Source organism: Ranitomeya imitator, chromosome 4 (genome assembly GCF_032444005.1).
Source record: "Ranitomeya imitator isolate aRanImi1 chromosome 4, aRanImi1.pri, whole genome shotgun sequence".
NCBI classification, from domain to species: Eukaryota; Metazoa; Chordata; class Amphibia; order Anura; family Dendrobatidae; genus Ranitomeya; species Ranitomeya imitator.
The window spans coordinates 610,020,152-610,039,752 of NC_091285.1; the positions used below are offsets into that span (position 1 = coordinate 610,020,152).

Below are 19,601 nucleotides of genomic sequence, written 5' to 3' on the forward strand. Positions count from 1 at the left end.
GTTGGGGACCCCTGCCGTAGAGAGTGGAAGTGTGGGTAGAAAAAAAGCCTTGACTTACACACAAATTGTAAGGCTCGTTTTGAGTTTGCCCAAAGACGTGGGAAGCTCCCCAAATGTGTGGAGGAAAGTGCTGTGGTCAGATGATGAGACCAAAATCGATCTTCTTGGCCACCAATGTAAACTGGCGTCAAAACGCAGCTATCACCCCAAGAACACCATTCCTACAGTGAAACGTGGTGGCAGCATCATGCTAAACCTTAAGAAAAAAAAAGTGCAATTGCAGGTTGTGAGGTAGCGAAACACGAAAAATGCTGAGGGGGTCAATACTTTTGCCAGCCACTGTATCCGTATGATATAATGTATAGTTGATACTATGCCGCCTCTGCAGTCACTAAGGGTATTTGGGATTCTCCCTTTCCATAATACAGGATGGGGATTTTAAACAAGGTGTAAGGTGTTTGCTGCCAGTGACTAGGGACCAGTTTTGTGTAGGCCGGACACTTGTGCAGACCTAGCCCTGTCCAGCCTGGATGCAATTGCCGGACACTTGTGCAGACCTAGCCCTGTCCAGCCTGGATGCCATTGCCGGACTCTTGTGCAGATCTAGCCCTGTCCAGCCTGGATGCCATTGCCGGACACTTGTGCAGATCTAGCCCTGTCCAGCCTGGATGCAATTGCTGGACACTTGTGCAGACCTAGCCCTGTCCAGCCTGGATGCCATTGCCGGACTCTTGTGCAGATCTAGCCCTGTCCAGCCTGGATGCAATTGCTGGACACTTGTGCAGACCTAGCCCTGTCCAGCCTGGAAGCAATTGCCGGACACTTGTGCAGACCTAGCCCTGTCCAGCCTGGATGCCATTGCCGGACACTTGTGCAGATCTAGCCCTGTCCAGCCTGGGTGCAATTGCCGGACTCTTGTGCAGACCTAGCCCTGTCCAGCCTGGATGCAATTGCCGGACACTTGTGCAGATCTAGCCCTGTCCAGCCTGGATGCCATTGCCGGACTCTTGTGCAGATCTAGCCCTGTCCAGCCTGGATGCCATTGCCGGACTCTTGTGCAGATCTAGCCCTGTCCAGCCTGGATGCCATTGCCGGACACTTGTGCAGATCTAGCCCTGTCCAGCCTGGATGCCATTGCCGGACTCTTGTGCAGATCTAGCCCTGTCCAGCCTGGATGCCATTGCCGGACTCTTGTGCAGATCTAGCCCTGTCCAGCCTGGATGCCATTGCCGGACACTTGTGCAGATCTAACCCTGTCCAGCCTGGATGCAATTGCAGCAAAGTTTCACCCGTGAGAAGTTTCTTGTGCACAAAGGTTATTAGATGGAAATGAGAGCGTGGCCCTTTATTGATCTTCATGGAATGGTTTCATCTTGCAGTGAGATCTGTCCTGGATGAAGGGGTGGTGGTCTCCTAGTGGTGGTCCTTCGGAGGGGTTTCACAGCGTTTACATCAGTAAGTGACCAGGGTAGATGCCATTCTCTTGAGATCAGCGCTGTTCTGAGTTTGGCCACTAGGGGGCACTCTTGGATGCAGTCAGCCTGCAGGACTGCTGGCCTCTTATGCAATGCAGCATTCTTCCGGCATCTTAAATAAGCATGCTGTGCTATTGTATAATGACCCAGACAGCGAGCGAGCGCCACCGAAGACACATGTCCTCCCCGAGCCGTGACCTGCCCCCAAGGTGAGCGAGGGTCCCCGTACTACACTGCACACATGTTCTCTGCTTCCTTCTACTCCATTACTACCAGCTCTGAATATTTCATATTTATTTCTGCTTTCTGCCTTTTTCATGTGTCTTGTGTATGTCCCTGGTTGATGATGTGTGTGGGGTGGGCAGAGCTGGCAGCAGTGTCTGGGCACGGTCTTTGTTCTCTGTGGTGGGTACGTCTCGGAGCCGGCATGTTCCCTGTATATTACTTTATGTGAGCCCATCCATCGCTGTGATACTCTGCCTTCTCCCCTTCCCCATACGTCTGTGCCTGACCGCTGCCTGCTGTCCGTAGCACCTATGGGTACGGTGGTCTCCATCATATACATCTATCTACCTGTACTGATGCCACGGCCTGTAATGTCCGACAGTTGAGACATGATCTGCCTATACAGCCGGCAGTTCAGGGCAGATGCCCCCCAGGTCGGCCGTTGTACTGTGGTCCGAGCGCCATATAGTGGTAGGGGGCCACGTGTCCAGGCGTTTGCCACAGTTTTAATAGCTTAAATATCTTCTTCCAACTTATGTCACTTTTTTTTAAAAGAGGGTTCACTTGCTTATAAAAATCGTGTTTTAAGCCAGATTTATGTAACGCTACGGCATATTATTTTTATTTTTTTATACTTCAAAAAGGGTCTCAAACACCAGTAAGGTTGAGATTTAAAAAGTGGAGTCACCTTTCTAGGGCAGCCCAATGGATTAAAACTGGTGCAACACAGAGAGTAGTGACTTGAAAAAGTCCCCTCATAACAAATGGCCCAGCGTCCCACCGTCTTATGATCAGTCTTTCCCAGTGGTGTACCAATATTGACTAATGTGATGTATCCTAAATGTGCACATACAAATTTATTGTGTTTTATGCCACAGTCCGTATACGGAGCACAGAACCCGGACTGATCGCGGGTCTCCCAACTCTGATCTCCGGCCTCATATGTGTCGGAGGTTGTCGTTTCAGAACGGATCAGTCTGGGTATTAAGGACCCTATATGAGCCGTGAAGTACACCCAATGAGAACCTTTATCCTTAGGCCAGGTTATCAGATTGGTGCAGTCTGACCCCACCGACCATACAGCTCATGCCCATGGCGTTGGCTGGATGTAGGTAGTGTGCAGAGGAGCGCTACACTTAGTGGTCACTGCCTAATACTGCAAACCAGTGCTCTGCAGCCGCCACAAGACCTTGTACTGGTACGTGTACTTATCCACTCCGCACACAGTAGTCACCAATCTACCAAAGGACTTGCCAGAAAGGTTGTCCATCCTTGTGTCATTGAACATCTGTGATTAGAGGATATAGGGATATGATGGATATCACGATCCGACCTAGAGAAGAAGGCTGAAATGTATCTTCTGATGGACATTCCACCAACGCAGTCACAATCACTTTAGTCCTTGCTGGCTGTCAGTCACCCATACTAGCTGTCAGTCGGCCAGTTTGTTTGCCTAGTTTGTACATCTAACACCATTATGGGCTATTATGTTATTGGTGGAACGTTCACCAGAAGATCGTCTTCTGCCATCAGCCTTCTTCTCTAGGTTAGATGGTGATTAATATTTTATATACACGGTATATACCTCTGTCTTCGAGTCACTATAGCTAGTTGGTGTATAACCTAGTTAAGGATGCAGCAGCCAATATGGGCTGTGGGATACGGTGGTTACCTCCGTCCTGCTAGCTAGAAGTAATGAAGTGCTGTGGATCAGGACACTGGGGCGCCGTTCCCATGATGAGGTTTTGATGTTGCAGTATTTCTGCAACTAATATATAAATTAAGTACTGTTAATTGCAGTTTTTTCTTTGCCTAATTGTCTCGAAACATTCCTTATACCATCGATCGGGTAAGCGAACAGTCAATTCTGAATGAAGATTTTATTTTGGAATAGCGGTCCTCTGTATGTTTTTACGTCTTGGCCACCACTGGGGCCTTCATCAGAAGCTAAGGGAAAACGGCCAACCAAGATGGCACATACTGATTATGTTTATAGGCAAAAATGACTCTGTGGAGTTAAAGGGACGGACAGCAGGATTTCGCCCCTGACACTGTTCATATGCACATGTAGCTCTTGTGAAGACCAGTCCATCCATACATTTGGTTCCTCCATCACCGAGAAGTCGCCAACTTCATTAGTATATAAATGAGGCTGAAACGCTTTTTGCGCTTGGAAGCTTTATTTTTGTTGTTGTGCCTTTATCTTTTATTCTTCTAGGAATTGTATTATTTGACAACTTAACTGGAGATATGCAACTTAAACTACCGGTAGTTGTCATGGATCCAGCTATTTTTATGGTTTCCTGTCCCTTTTATACGTTCACTGTAGAATGACTATTGGGCAATAGTGTATTGATCTCCCAGCTCCTAGACGTGTGCAGTGCTTGTATAAAGGCCCCCTGTGCCGGGATTGTGTTGTGTCCAATCTGGCATTTTCCGTGGATTTATATGGGATCAGGATGGAACCAATTGTAGCTTCCCGAATGAATGAATCATTTCTGAATTTCCATTTTGTTACACCCCATTGGATATGTCACTTTGACTGTCATTGAGGTCTGATCAGTCAGATTCCTGCCTGTTAGATCTGCTTTTAGGCTGCGTCCGGTTATCTCCTCTGCGATGGAGCACACAGACCCGCAGCGTTTACAGTGTGTGTCAAGATGTGGCCCTCAATCTGCATAATCGGGAAGAACTTCCTGATCGCGGGGGGTCCAACTACTGGGGTCGCCACAGATCCCAAGAATGGGGTCTGAATGGAGCAAAGATGGAGCGCATACGCATCTCGGCTCCATTCATTTTTAATGGGAGTGATGGAGACTACTGAACGCGGCGCCTGGCCACCTCTGGCGGTCCTGTGGAGAAGGCATGGAGCAGAGGTGCACATGCTCAGTCTGCACTTCTCTGAGAGCTCTCGCCCATTCTTGGGATTGGTGGGGGGTCCGAACAGTCCTACCCCAGCGATCCTGTGCTACAGGTAAAGGGTGACATCTAATCTTGGTATATGCCGTTTAATGGAAGCATTCACTTTTTAAAAAAATTTTTTGATCTGTTCCATTAAATTTAGCGCATGTCCTATCCTCATCAGTTTCGTGAATCAAGATAAATTGATGCAAAACATGCATTTGCAGCACAGATTTTTCTACACCAAAGTGTTGTGGCAGGAAAAACACTGTGCAAAAATCCAGCAGTGAACGAGCCCTCGGGGTTCAGATTGTTGTATGAAAATTTTCTTTTTTTTTTTCATGCCCAGACGCCACCCGTATACCAATTTTTGTCATCTGTTTTTTATGTTTAACTAAAAACGTATACCAGGCTAAATACAAGTTCAAGTGAACTTCATTGTAAAAACTTAAAGCCTCAATTCATTATTTTTTTTTTTTTTTTTTGTATTTGACATTTTTTGCTCCAAATGTTTCAAAATTGTGCACAGGGTTCACGAATTTTGCTCCAAATCAAGAATTGTTTTAATTGGCCCTTTTTGAAGTGTATTGATATGTGCTCTCGTCGCCCCATGTGCCTCTGTACAGCCGGTTGTAAAGTCTCTCGACGCTTCCGGTTTCCTTGTCTCCTGGCAACACTGGATAGGAGTGAGCGCTGCTCTGGTGAATGAATCACATACTGCTGATGGCCTCGCACCTTTCCTTACACCTTTCCCTTTCTGAGGCTCCATCTCATTCACAGAACGGCTAAATTTGACTTATTTATTTAGAGGCCCTGAAAATAAAGCTGCTCCGTGATCAGTAACCGTTTATTTCAGTCATGTAGCCCTGAGTTCAGACAAGCGTAAGAAATCATCCCTTCTTCATCCAGTGAAAACTGATTATTTTGCTCCTGTATTGTGTCCGCCACTGGCAGACGAAAGAGGGTCCCTGTGCAAGGACGGTGTATGGGCCCCTCTGTCTGACAGGATCGGCTCTGACTCGTCCTCGCCTACATATTGCCATCCATATGGCGCTGTTCTAAGATTGTAATTGACTGCTGAATATACCAGAACATTTATCTCGATCGGGGTGCCATCATGGCCGCTGCCAGGTGGGAATTCCCTCACAAGGGATTAGGAATCCTCACCACCTCTCCCCCGACAGCAGCACATCAGGGCCCTGAACACGACATGGCTGCGGCCCCACCTCTTCTATACACTTATTCCAGATCTGCCATAAATGTATGAGGTGGAAATACCCTGTAAACTCTTTATCGTGTGTACGTGGTTGCGGGGTTTCCCTTGTGTGGAGAGGGCCTGGGAGCGGAGCTCTTTCCAAACGCTGTAGATGCCGGTTACATTACACGGCCGACATCTGTCTCTGGGCTCCGATCGCTTCTGTCAAATAGCCAGGGAGTGACTACAGCCGCCATTCATCCTGCCGCATGCGGTGACTGTACAGACTGCGTGCACGTCACTGTGACTGAAGGTGAGCAGCTCCCGGAAGTATATACCGTAATTATTATTTTTCTTCCAGTAGCGATACTTTTCGTAAGGCAGCATTTTAACACTATCTGCAGATTAAATCTATATTGGCAACTAAATGGCATCTTTGCACTCCATTTAAAGCAGATGTCACTATTTATTTTTTTTTCTTTTTCAATACGAACTGCAATCATTTATTATATAGATAAACCTGATGAGGCTGATGTGCTTACTATGAAAATTAATATTATGTGGATGCTTTAAAATATGAGCATTTTTTGAGTCCATTTCTAGCTCCTTCATGTCTGTTCTGACATGGATTTTCCAAGTGAGTACACCAGTCTCAACAGGTATAAAATCTATGTAATGTGATGCAGTGTGCATCATAAAATCTGGTGACATATCTGCTTTATTTCTTGTGGTTCTCAATGGCACAAGGAAGTAGTTTTTTTTTTTTTTTTCTTCTTCTTCTTCCCAGGCAGAAATGCCTCCTCTGAGACACTTCAATCACCACATCAGCAGAAAGACAGAGGAGAGCAGTCATAGCTGGTTTTCCCATTGAAATCGATAGGAAGTTCATTCAAAGAGCATTTTAAGCAATTTTTTTTTTCCCATGTGGATCCCACTAAAGCAGTGTACCTTTCTTACCAATGGGCCCCAATGTGTAACATATAATACATGCCTCACGGCTCTCCATTCCCTCAGTCTTTTTTAGCTGGCACATATGATGGATTCAGACTCCGGCAGACGGCAGCCCCCCGCACTTCATTATTATTATATATAGGAACATATGTAACTGGCGCTTGATGTGTCGCCATGTGCGCAGCGCCTTCTCCTGCTTCCCCTGGCACGGAGATGTTCACTCTGGCAGAATAGGAGCAGGATGTTTTGGCTGCTGATTTGGGCCGTGTTACAGCCCCGCAGTCCGGAGCCTATTAGATGTCATTCTTGGGTGGGCTAATCCTACATATAATGAATGGTCCACCAGCCTCACAGGACTCTTCATGTTGCTCCTCAGTAGCCTTACACCCTGGATCATGAGTGTAATGCGAGTATGCGGTTAATACCGACACCATTATAATTTTTTTTTTTTTTTTTTAAATTTCCATAGTCTTGACATCAGTGTAGAAAATAACATGTTGGGGACTATACCCCTGAAAAAATGGATGCCAAGTGGATAGGTTTTTATTTTTTATACAACCAGTTCATTAGATAAAATTGGTAATAGCTGCACCTGTTATCACAGGGGGGCGGTTTTCGAGGATATAACCCCCATCATCTGTTATCTGAATGCCTCGGCTGTTAATGACGTAAAGTCACCGCACATCAGAAATGTCCATTTTTAGGCCACTGATTCATCCTGATGAGTCACCAGACGTCTTCATGCACAAAGGACAGGATATTGCCTCCTCCTGGGGTGGGCAGGGATCCTCCTGGATGGAGGGGGCTGGCCTGTTCACACTGTGCACCTTCACACACGACTTCTACTCCACCAGGCGCTTAATGAGATCTGTGCTGTTCTGCCATCAGTCCGACATTCTCTCACCGGCCTCCTACCTCTCCCAACAGATTTGTATGTTTAACCCAGTGGTAGCTCAGTGTGGGGCTGGGACAACAAGTCCCAGCAAGCTCTGCTTGAACTCTATGCTGATGTTAAGGAAGCTTTTAATATACTCCTTATTTTCCTCCATATCTGTTGTGGCCAGATGTTCATATAGCCTTACGTCAAGCAGTAAAGTCTGCAGACAGCTTCTGGTTTGTGTGTTTGCTGCATTTTTGGGGGTCAGTGGGTGGTCTCCTCACTTAGGTAACGTTCACACTAGCGTTTCCCGTTTTGCGACGTGTTTGCGTTGGGCGACGCATGCGTCATGCACCCCAATATTTAACATGGGGGACGCATGCGTCTTTTTGTGCTGCGTTGTGCGACGCATGCGTCTTTTTTGCCGCAAGCGTCGGACCAAGAAAACGCAACAAGTTGCATTTTTCTTGCGTCCAAATTTTGGCAAAATACGACGCATGCGTCGCAAAACGCAGCGTTTTTGCGTGCGTTGTGCGTTGCGTCGCCGACGCAGCGGCGCACAACGCTAGTGTGAACGTAGCCTTACACACGCCGCCGTGCATCTTCTACCCTCTCCACAAATTCACATTCAGGAAGAACTGTAAAAATGTCAAATGAACAAAAAACAAAACAAACCCTGTTAGTAAACTGGTGTCCCACACATCGGCACAGATTCCACGTGCTGTGATAAGTCGGCACCAAATCCTGCTTTTTACCCTTTACCGCACTACAAGCTATTGATTCCTTCCTCTGCTGTTAGCAACTCACCAGTCGCTACCCAAACTGTCAGCAGATCGTAAATGGGCTCTCAAAGTGGATCTGTTACCAGATTTCACAATCCATACTACATGCCTAATGAAGCAATGTATTGGACCGGATAGGGCTGATGTGTTTACTTTGAAAAGCCATGTCAGAATGGCTGAATAATTCCGATTTTATTAGCTACACTTTGCGATCAGTTAAAAATGGAGTCAGTGTATTCAGTCTCCTTTCACTCACCCACCCAGCTTTACTGACCACTGCAGCTTGTGCAGAGCAAGGTGAGGTCTGGGCAGGGAGGAGGCACACTGAGGAGCTGTCAGTCAGGCTAGGGAAGAGTGAGAAATGTTTACTAAGGATTATACAGCAATTCTGCCATGATGATCAAACTTCACTACAATCACTTGGTCTGGGAGATCAGAGTAGTAATCTGCAAAGTTTGTGTTGTGAAATCTGGGGACTTATCCGCTGTAATGGCACCACCTCAATTAGGAAACGCTGCAAGAGGCGTCTTTTGTAATGCCAAAAACGTGATTTAAATCTCTGGATCTGAAAGGTTTATACTTTTTTTTTTTTTTTTTTTTTTTGTTTAGTATTCTCATAGCTGGGACCTTTTAGAGGACTACTGTAATATGTGGCTTTTGCACAGTGCTGTAGGAGGATGCATGATGAACTTGATTTGCACTCCTTAATTAAATGGCAATTTATTATTTACAGGACGGATAAGGCCATGTTCACACAATGCGGTTTTTACTGCGGAACCGCCGCGATTTTGCCGCTGCGGGTCCGCAGCTGTTTTCCATGCAGGGTACATTACAATGTACCCTATGGAAAACAGGAACCGCTGTGCCCATGATGCGGAAATTCACTAAAAAAAGCCGCGCTGAATAGCTGCGGTAAAAAAGGACCATGTCACTTCTTTGTGCGGAACTGCAGCGGTTCTGCACCCATTGACCTCTATTGTGAGGGTAAAACCCGCAGTAAAACCCGCAGACGAAAAAAATATCTGCGGGTTTTCTGCGGTTTGTGGTGCAGAACCGCTGCAGCAGGAAGTGCATGGGCGGAGTGTGGCTGCCCCCCCGTGCCCCAATCCCACCGCCTCATGCTCCGATGCCACCCCCCCGTGCTCCGACGCTCCCCCCGTGCCCTCATCTCCTCCCCCCCCCCCCCATACTTACCGGGCCTCCCGGTGTCCGTCCGTCTTCTCCCTGGGCGCCGCCATCTTCCAAAATGGCGGGCGCATGCGCAATGCGCCCGCCAAATCTGCCGGCCGGCAGATTCGTTCCAGGCACATTTTGATCACTGCGATAACCTCACAGTGATAAAAAAAAAAAAAGTAAATGACCCCCCCCCCCCCCCTTATCACCCCCATAGGTAGTAACAATAATAAAATAAAGAACTCCCCCCCCCCCCCCCCCCACTACAGTTAGGCTATGTTCACACCTTGCGTCGGGTCCCTGCGGGTTCTCCCGCAGCGGATTTGATAAATCTGCAGGGCAAAACAACTGCGGTTCTCCCTGCAGATTTATCGCGGTTTGTTCCGCGTTTTGCGCTGCGGGTTTCCGCCTATACTATTGATGCTGCATATGCAGCAATATGCAGCATCAATAGTAATGTTAAAAATTGGTTATACTCACCCTCTGATGTCCGGATCTCCTGGGCGCTGCACCCGGCGGTCCGGTTCCTAAGATGCTGTGGGAGAAGGACCCTTCGTGACGTCACGGTCATGTGACCGCGACGTCACCGCAGGTCCTGGTCGCACAGCAACTCTGACCGGACGGCCGCGTGCAGCGCCCAGGAGCTCCGGACATCAGAGGGTGAGTATAACCAGATTTTTTATTTTTTAACCCCAAATATGGTTCCCAGGGCCTGGAGGAGAGTCTCCTCTCCTCCACCCCGGGTACCACCCGCACATTATCCGCTTACTTCCCGCAACGTGGGCACAGCCCCATGCGGGAAGTAAGCGGTTCAATGTATTCCTATGGGTGCAGAATCGCAGCGATTCTGCACAAAGAAGTGACATGCTGCGGGTTGTAAACCGCTGCGTTCCCGCGCGGTTTTTCCCGCAGCATGTGCACAGCGGTTTGCGGTTTCCATAGGGTTTACATGTTACTGTAAACGCTATGGAAACTGCTGCGGACCCGCAGCATCAAAATCGCGGCGGTTCCGCGGTAAAAACCGCTAAGTGTGAATATAGCCGTAGGGGTAGGGTATTTTCAGCCATTTTAACCCTAAAAAAAACTTCCTAGAAAACATACAGACTCTGCAGAGAAAACTGCATAAAAAACCGCACTAAAACTGCATCAAAAAACGCACCAAAAACGCACCAAAAAATCCACCTGCGTTTTCTGCCAAGAGCTTCGGTTTTTAGTGCAGAAAAAACAGCAGGGAAATCAGGAACGTGTGAACATGGCCTAAAGGTGTTTTCTGATTTAGTAAAATCCCTGTTCATTGGGTTTGTTTTAAAAATAAATAAATAAAATAAAATAAAATAATCAATACCCTGTTTTAGGCTGCGTTCATATGTTCAGTATTTGGTCAGTGTTTCACATCAGTATTTGTAAGCCAGACCAAGTGGTGCAGTGTGCCTATTGGGGTGCCCATGATCAGGAGTAGCAGTGTTACGGATGTAGGTTTTTTTTTTTTTTTTTTTTTGCTGCGTTCTAATCGCGCAGATTTACCCCATCTAATGACTGGTTATGGGGAAACTATACAGCGGGCAGTAGTGTTTCCCATGCCAAAATGACCATGCTGCGGCTCGTAAACCTGCCCCGCGGCTGAGGCTACACAGCGGTAAATAGAGGCACAGTGGGCAGAGGATTTCTATAAATCCCATAGATGCTTGTACTGCAGAACGCAGCACAAATCCAACAAAAAGCCGCCATTCCTGATCGTGGGCGCGCAGCCTTCCACTTTACCTCCGATTGTTCCACTCCTGATTCTTGGCTTTCAAATACTGATTGGGGGAGAAAAAAAAAAAAAAAAACTAAACGTGTGGACATGGTGGAACTCTCCTTTCCCAGGTGCAGTAGCTTCTTCCAGTGTCTGTTATTGTCTGCAGCGTTCTCCTCATACTGCAGCCAATCGTTTAGTTGACTGCACAATTGCTTGCAACGTTGTTGTGACATGAGCGTGTAAGAGGCGAGACCGTGCCGGGGGTACCTTTCTCATGCTGGGGCCGGAACTGTCGGGACTGTCACCTTTGTTGTTTGGGGGGAAAGTTTAGAGACCTGGACTGATCTTTTCGACAGACAGCAGGGGGTGCGACATGGAGAAGAGACTTGGTGGGAAGACGCAGCACACAGCCGGGGAGTTTAGGTGCTCCGTCCTTTGAGCACTGTAACAGCGCAGGACCGCGCTACGTTGCTCCGGCTACTCCCTACAAAGACTGCGACTGGAGAACCGGTTTCCACCCGTTGGACCTCACTGCTCAAGTTACTCAACGTCATGGGCCACCGTATAACTCGCGCGTGCCGCGTAACAGAAGCTGGGTGACTTATTGAGAACTTTACCCATACTCGCCCTCTTCTGCCAGGCTCTGTCCAGCCCCGGCAGTGCAAAGGACTGCTCTTCTTCCTGTTACTCAGGACCCCGAGCAAGACATGGAAGACTCACCGCCAGGAAGTGGTACTGCAATGTATCCATCACATGCTGACCGTGTCGGCACCACCCACCGTGTGCATCCGAGACTCTCAACTCTGAAGCCGTCTGACTGATAAGTTTACTACTGCTGAACATTGGTTATACCCTTCGCCCTCATTCCCTCTGTCAGTAATATAGAAAGTGTTAATACCCCCTGCCTCTACATTCGCCTTCCTGCCTCTAGTATACCCCTGTTATAGTAAGGTTAATTTTAACCTTTGCTCTGCCTCCTTTCCGTTACTGCATCCCGCAACCTGCCAACAAGCGCTACAGACAGTAACAGACCCCGAGAGTGCTGGGGATGTGGCTGCTGGACCTGGGTAGGGTGAAGCATAAGCAGGAAGGTGTTCATTCCCCCCCCCCCCAAATTAAAAAACAAACAAGCCTACAGCCAGTGCTTTTACTGAAAAAGGCCTTAAATTGGCTTGCAGGTCCCAGCCGTTGATCTCTCGTGTGGGGCCCTGCTGTCCGTCTCCTGGCTGCATGATACCGTCCTATGCAAAGTCTATTGTCAAGTACAACTATGACCAGTGGGGGGCACGGGGGGCAGCCATTCTGGTTCTCCTCCAGACAGGATGTGCAATTCATATCTGTTGTGACACAAACCGAAAAGGTGCACCTTCTTAATTACCTGACATGTCTCACTGATGACAGAAGAAGGCTCTGATCCCTTTTGTCATTAGTTTTGGCGTTGTTTTTGCAGGATAATAAGCTGAGGATGCGTTCTGTGCCGTGTCTCCAAGACCGTGCTCATGTGTTACGAAGAAGCCCACGTCTGCCTTTCTGCTGCTTTTTACTTGTGTTTTTTGAGCTGTCATTCTTGCATCATTTTGGGTGAAGAGTCCATGGGAGAAGTGTGAGCCCTAAACAGAGCCCCCCTTGTGCATTGTGTGGACTGGAGACTTTACTAGGAGAGGCGTGGGTCTGCCCTGTAAATGTGGTTCCGGCAGCCCTGGAGACTCGCACCGCTCCTTCCTCTCATCAATGTCATGTAAGGGTCCATTATTTACACCGCCCGGCCGTCAGTCAGCCGCAGATCAGCGATTTACCAGTTTATAGGAGGACCACAATTCTCTGTGCGCAGAACAATTTACTGTTCTGTGCAGATACAACATCATGCTCTCGGCAGCACATCTTCTTCTGTTTCCACAAGATGATGTGCTGCCGAGAACACTGATTTTTTTTTTTTGATTTTTTTTTTATATTTTTTTTGTTAAGCAGCTTAAAAATCCTCTCGCCTGACGAACAAGTGGTTTTTTTTTTTTTTGTTTGTTTGTTTTTGTTTACTTTTTTTACTCATTTGTCGGGTGATTTTCCTTTTGTCTGATAGAAAATAGAGCATTCCTAGGACAGTCCTTCCCAATTATGAGACTGTCTAACTGGGTCATAACTACAGAACCAAAGATTTAAGTGACATTTAGTACGGGGGCAGTGGTTGTGGACGTAGTTTTAACGTTTCCTGCCAGAGCTATAGACCATGCTGATTGTCCACCGGATCGGTGACAGCATGCCGCTCATGCTTGGTGACACCACTGGGACTCCCGCTGATCCAGAATACCCCGTCTTAATGGAGCGATGTTCTCACATGCACAACACCGCCCCATGGGACAGCAGTGCGCCCGGCTATCCCACTCCGTCCCATGTTCAATGAATGAGTGGACCGATGGTCCATCTAGTGGACCCCCTCCCCAGCAATGAGAAGGTGACCACCCATCTTGGGGCATTTGTAAACGCACTAGTCTCCACTTCCCCACAGTCTCCGCTGCGTTGTGTGCAACCACCGTCTTATATTTTACCACCAATCTGTTCCTGTGTAATAATTGGGGGTATCTGGGATGGGATGAGACGCTTTCGGTAGTTAATTATTGTATTTACTGGTCTCGATTTTGTGTAGTCTTTATATATTATATTTTAAACTCACTTCAGATTTTGATGAAGTTTTTGCGAACCAATCCCAAAAGTTTATTTTGCTAAAAAATAAAAAAATAAAAAGTAGACGTCCTCTCTATTTTCCATTACTTCTGTCTTGGGCCAGAAAAAGCCCTCTTGTGTGTGAAACCCCCGTCACTGAGCTGTTCCTAGAGCGCCCCCGCTGCCCCCGCGATCTCCTCAATCCTTCCAGTCTATTGACTTTCATGTGATTTTAGAGTGTACGGAAACTACAGAACCCAGAATAAACCGCTCCAAGATTGAGAACCTGGAACATGCTGCTTCTTGTTCAGGCGCTGTGTTTATTTAGTTTCCTTATGTTTAGTTCCCACTAGAGTCGTGGAGATCTGCTGATACCGGGGTGTAGGACTTAATCTAGAGATCTTGGGGATGAATGATTCTCGTTAGTTTGTGTATTACATTCATATTAGACACTAACTATACTTATCATCTGGTCATCTGTTCATGCTGCCGCTCTATGTCCCTCCTGCTTCCCATGATGTCAATTACTTTCTAGTAAAAACATTGATGTAATCTTCATCACTGCTCTCATCCTAATGGAACTGGTTGTTGGCAGTGAGCTATAACATTACCCATTCCTGTATTGTTGAAAACGTTCAGTGGGCATTCCCAGCTACGGTGGGGGAAATAAGTATTTGATCCCTTGCTGATTTTGTAAGTTTGCCCTCTGACAAAGACAGGAACAGTCTATAATTAATAAAAATAATAATAATAATCTTTATTTTTATATGTCGCTAACATATTTCGCAGCGCTTTACACACATTATCATCACTGTCGCCGTTAGGGCTCACAATCTAAATTCCCTATCAGTATGTCTTTGGAATGTGGGAGGAAACCGGAGTGCCCGGAGGAAACCCATGCAAACACGAAGAGAACATACAAACTCTTTCCAGATGTTGTCCTTGGTGGGATTCGAACCCAGGACTCTAGCGCTGCAAGGCTGCAGTGCTAACCATGAAGCCACCGTGCTGCCCCCATAATTTTAAGGATACGTTAATTTTAACATTAAGAGATAGAATATCAAAAATAAAATCCAGAAAATCACATTGTATAAATTCTATAAATGTATTTGCATTTACAGTAGCATTGAGAAATAAGTATTTGATCCCTCTGGCAAACAAGACTTAATACTTGGTGGCAAAACCCTTATTGGCAAGCACAGCAGTCAGACATATTTGTAGTTGATGAGGTTTGCGCACATGTCAGGAGGAATTTTGGTTCTCTCTTCTTTGCAGATCATCTCTAAATCATTAAGATTTTGAGGCTGTTGCTTGGCAACTCAGAACTTCAACTCCCCTCCATGGCTAGGCCACTCCATGACCTTAAAGGGAACCTGTCAGCTGTTTTGGCCAATATGAGATGCAGCCACTGCCTTTCAGGGCTTATCTTCAGCATGCTGTAGATAAGCCCCCAGTCCTACCTAAAAGATAAGAAAAATAAGTTTTATTATACTCACCTGGGGGGCGGTCCAATCCCATGGGTGTCAGTCGGCACCTCCCATCTTCTTGTGATGCCACCCTCCTGTTGCTTCATCGCTCTCCGATATCGCGCTCCTGCACAGGCATACTTTATCTGCCTTGTTGAGGGCAGACCAAAGTACTGCAGTGTACAGGCGCGGGGAAAGGTCAGAAGCCCAGTGCCTGCGCACTGTAGTACTTTACTCTGCCCTTAACAGGGCAGATAAGTACACCTGTGCAGGAGCGCCATACCAGGGAGCGATGAAGCAACAGGAGGGCGGCGATCATAAGAAGATGGGAGGCCCCGGACCTGCAACACCCATCGGCCCGGACCTCCCCCCGGGTGAGTATAATTTATTTTTCTTATCTTTTAGGTCGGATCAGAGGCTGATCTACAGCATTACAGAATGCTGTATATTAGCCCTGAAAGGCGGTGGCCGCAACTTATATCTGCCAAAACTGCTGACAGGTTCGCTTTAATGTGCTTGTTTTTGAGCCACTCCTTTGTTGCCTTGGCTGTATGGTTTGGGTCATTGTCTTGCTGGAAGACCCAGCCACGACATATTTTTAATGTCCTGGCGGAGAGAAGGAGGTTGTCACTCAGAATTTTTCCGGTACATGGCTCCATCCATTCTCGCATTGATGCGGTGATGTAGTTCTGTCCCCTTAGCAGAGAAACACCCCCAAAACGTAATGTTTCCACCTCCATGCTTGGCAGTGGGTATGGTGTTCTTTGGGTCATAAGCAGCATTTCTCTTCCTCTAAACACGGCGATTTGAGTTAGTGCCAAAGAGCTCAATTTTGTGTCTCATCTGACCACAGCACCTACTCCTAGTCACTCAGAGAATCATCCAGGTGCTCATTGGCAAACTTCAGACGGGCCTGCACATGTGTCTTCTTGAGCAGGGGGACCTTGCGGGCACTGCTGCCTTGAGATCATTAACAAGTTTCCCCTGTGTAGTTTTAGGCTGATCTCTCACGTTCATGATCATGGATACCCCACGAGGTGAGATTTTGCATGGTGTCCCAGATTGATGTTGATTGACAGTCATTTTGTCTGTCTTCCATATTCTTTTTTTTCTATTGCGCCAACAAATGTCTTTCTCACCCAGCGTCTTACTTATGGTTTTGTAGCCCATTCCATCTTTGTGCAGGTCTATGATATTGTTCCTTACATCCTTATAAAACTCTTTGTTCTTGCCCATGTTGTAGAGGTTAGTCTGAGTCTGTGGACAGGAGTCTTATATAGGTGACTATGTAAGACAGCTGTCTTAGGCTACGTTCACATTTGCGTTGTGCGATGTTGCGTCGGAGACGCAACGCAAACAAAAACGCACGCTAAAACGCAGCGTTTTGTGACGCATGCGTCCTTTTTTGCTGAAATTTGGACGCAAAAAAAATGCAACTTGCTGCGTTTTCTGCGCCCCACGCTTGCGGCAAAAAAACCGCATGCGTCGCAAAACGCAGCACAACGCATGTCCATGCGCCCCCCATGTTAAATATAGGGGCGCATGCGTCGCCGCGGCTGCGCCCGACGCAGCCCGGCAGAACGCAAATGTGAACGTAGCCTTAAATGCAGGTAACGAGTTGTTTTGGATAGTCTAAGGGTATGTTCACACGGTCAGTAATTGGCAGCGCTTTGGGCGCAGCACATATCTGCTCCGTCCAAAGCGCTGTTGGATTCTGAATGCAGGTGATGCCGCATGTGTTCATTGAACATAGGGCTGAGCTGCCCATGTTTGGTACTTATGAGATCCACCATTTTCCTAAAGTTACTTTTCATAGTCTGTTACTGTTATCATAAGAATAAACAATTATACCAAACCGGGCTCTCGCACAACAGCCTTTGCATTAGGCTCCATTCACACATCTGCCTGATACATCCGGGGGCTTTTTTTTTTCCTTCCTTCAACCTTCCCTCCACCCCCCCCCCCCCCCCCCCTTCTTGGACTCTGAGTAGAACAGATGTATACACATGCACATTAACATCATAGATCTGAGAGTGAGATCCGTGTGCCTTGGAGCACGTCCTAGTCTCCTCTGATTTCCGAGTCAAAATCTGTCATTCAAGTGTATGGGGATCTGCGAAACGTAGATGCAAATCCCAAGACTTCTGTTTTGCATCCTTGTATTGCTGATATGTCGCTCTGTGTTAATCTTGAATAAAAACCTAATCTTCCAAGGGTTTTTTATTGGCTTGGAAGCGAGATAAAAAAAACAAACTGTGGCAACTAGGAGGACATCTGAGGAAAGCAAAACCTGTCCAGTTTTCTTGGATGTGTGAATCTCGTCTTATAAGGAGCCATGTTATGAAGTTTGTCAGGCCACACTGCCCCATATTCCTCTGATTCCACAGTTTTGGCATATGACCCAATCATGTTAATTTTAAGATGTCTTTTAGGGCAGAATAGCGTTACTGGGGAGTTACACAGGCCTGTGGCTCTATAGGACGAGTCCGCAGGGACTGAACGGAGTATTGTTGGACTGAAAATGTTGGTATTTTTTTGTTAAAAAACCTTTTTATGACTATGAAAATTGTACATTCACACTGAAGGCATCAAAACTATGAATTAACACATGTGGGATTATATACTTCCAGTTGTTTCACACTTTTTTATGTTTTATATTCTAGGTTCTTCAAAGTAGCCACCTTTTTGCTTTGATGACTGTTTTGCACACTCTTGGCATTCTCTTGATGAGCTTCAAGAGGTAGTCACCGGGAATGGTTTTCACTTCACAGGTGTGCCCTGTCAGGTTTAATAAGTGTGATTTCTTGCCTTACAAATGGGGTTGGGACCATCAGTTGTGTTGTGCAGAAGTCTGGTGGATACACAGCTGGTAGTCCTTTCTTGCCATAATACAAAAGTAAAGAAAATGTAGTGGCCATCATTACTTTAAGAAATGAAGGTCAGTCAGTCCGAAAAATTGGGAGAACTTTGAAAGTGTCCCCAAGTGCAGTGGCAAAAACCATCAAGCGCTACAAAGAAACTGGCTCACATGAGGACCGCCCCAGGAAAGGAAGACCAAGAGTCACCTCTGCTTCTGAGGATAAGTTTATCTGAGTCACCAGCCTCAGAAATCACAGGTTAACAGCAGCTCAGATTAGAGACCAGGTCAATGCCACACAGAGTTCTAGCAGCAGACACATCTCTACAACAACTGTTAAGAGGAGACTTTGTGCAGCAGGCCTTCATGGTAAAATAGCTGCTAGGAAACCACTGCTAAGGATAGGCAACAAGCAGAAGAGACTTGTTTGGGCTAAAGAACACAAGGAATGGACATTAGACCAGTGGAAATCTGTGCTTTGGTCTGATGAGTCCAAATTTGATGTCTTTGGTTCCAACCACCGTGTCTTTGTGTGACGCCGAAAAGGTGAACGGATGGACTCTACATGCCTGGTTCCCACCGTGAAGCATGGAGGAGGAGGTGTGATGGTGTGGGGGTGCTTTGCTGGTGACACTGTTGGGGATTTATTCAAAATAGAAGGCATACTGAACCAGCATGTCTACCACAGCATCTTGCAGCGGCATGCTATTCCATCCGGTTTGCGTTTAGTTGGATCATCATTTATTTTTCAACAGGACAATGACCCCAAACGCACCTCCAGGCTGTGTAAGGGCTATTTGACCAAGAAGGAGAGTGATGGGTGCTAAGCCAGATGACCTGGCCTCCACAGTCAGCAGACCTGAACCCAATCGAGATGGTTTGGGGTGAGCTAGACCGCAGAGTGAAGGCAAAAGGCCCAACAAGTGCTAAGCATCTCTGGGAACTCCTTCAAGATTGTTGGAAGACCATTCCCGGTGACTACCTCTTGAAGCTCATCAAGAGAATGCCAAGAGTGTGCAAAGCAGTCATCAAAGCAAAAGGTGGCTACTTTGAAGAACCTAGAATATAAGACATAATTTCAGTTGTTTCACACTTTTTTGTTCAGTATATAATTCCACATGAGTTAATTCATAGTTTTGATGCCTCCAGTGTGAATATATGTAGATACATACCGTATATACTCAAGTATAAGCTGAGATTTTCAGCCCATTTTTTGGGGCTGAAAGTCCCCCTCTCGAGTCATTAAGTTTTCCCAGTTTTTTTTGTGGCAAAATTAGGGGGTTGGCTTATCTTTGTATGTGTG

General features: G+C 46.8%; 1 protein-coding gene across 2 annotated transcripts in view; it reads left to right on the plus strand.

Annotated features, from left to right (window-relative positions):
• The window catches only part of SLC23A2 (solute carrier family 23 member 2), a 119,368-nt gene that overhangs the window by 13,713 nt on the left and 86,054 nt on the right, over nt 1-19,601 (plus strand). The window contains exon 1 of one of the 2 annotated variants that reach the window (XM_069766583.1): nt 1,609-1,684. The exons of the other annotated variant lie outside the window; for it this stretch is intronic. The gene's annotated coding sequence lies outside the window, so the exon portion shown is untranslated. Of the gene's footprint in view, nt 1-1,608; nt 1,685-19,601 lie in introns of those variants that run through there. 2 annotated transcript variants of the gene reach the window in all.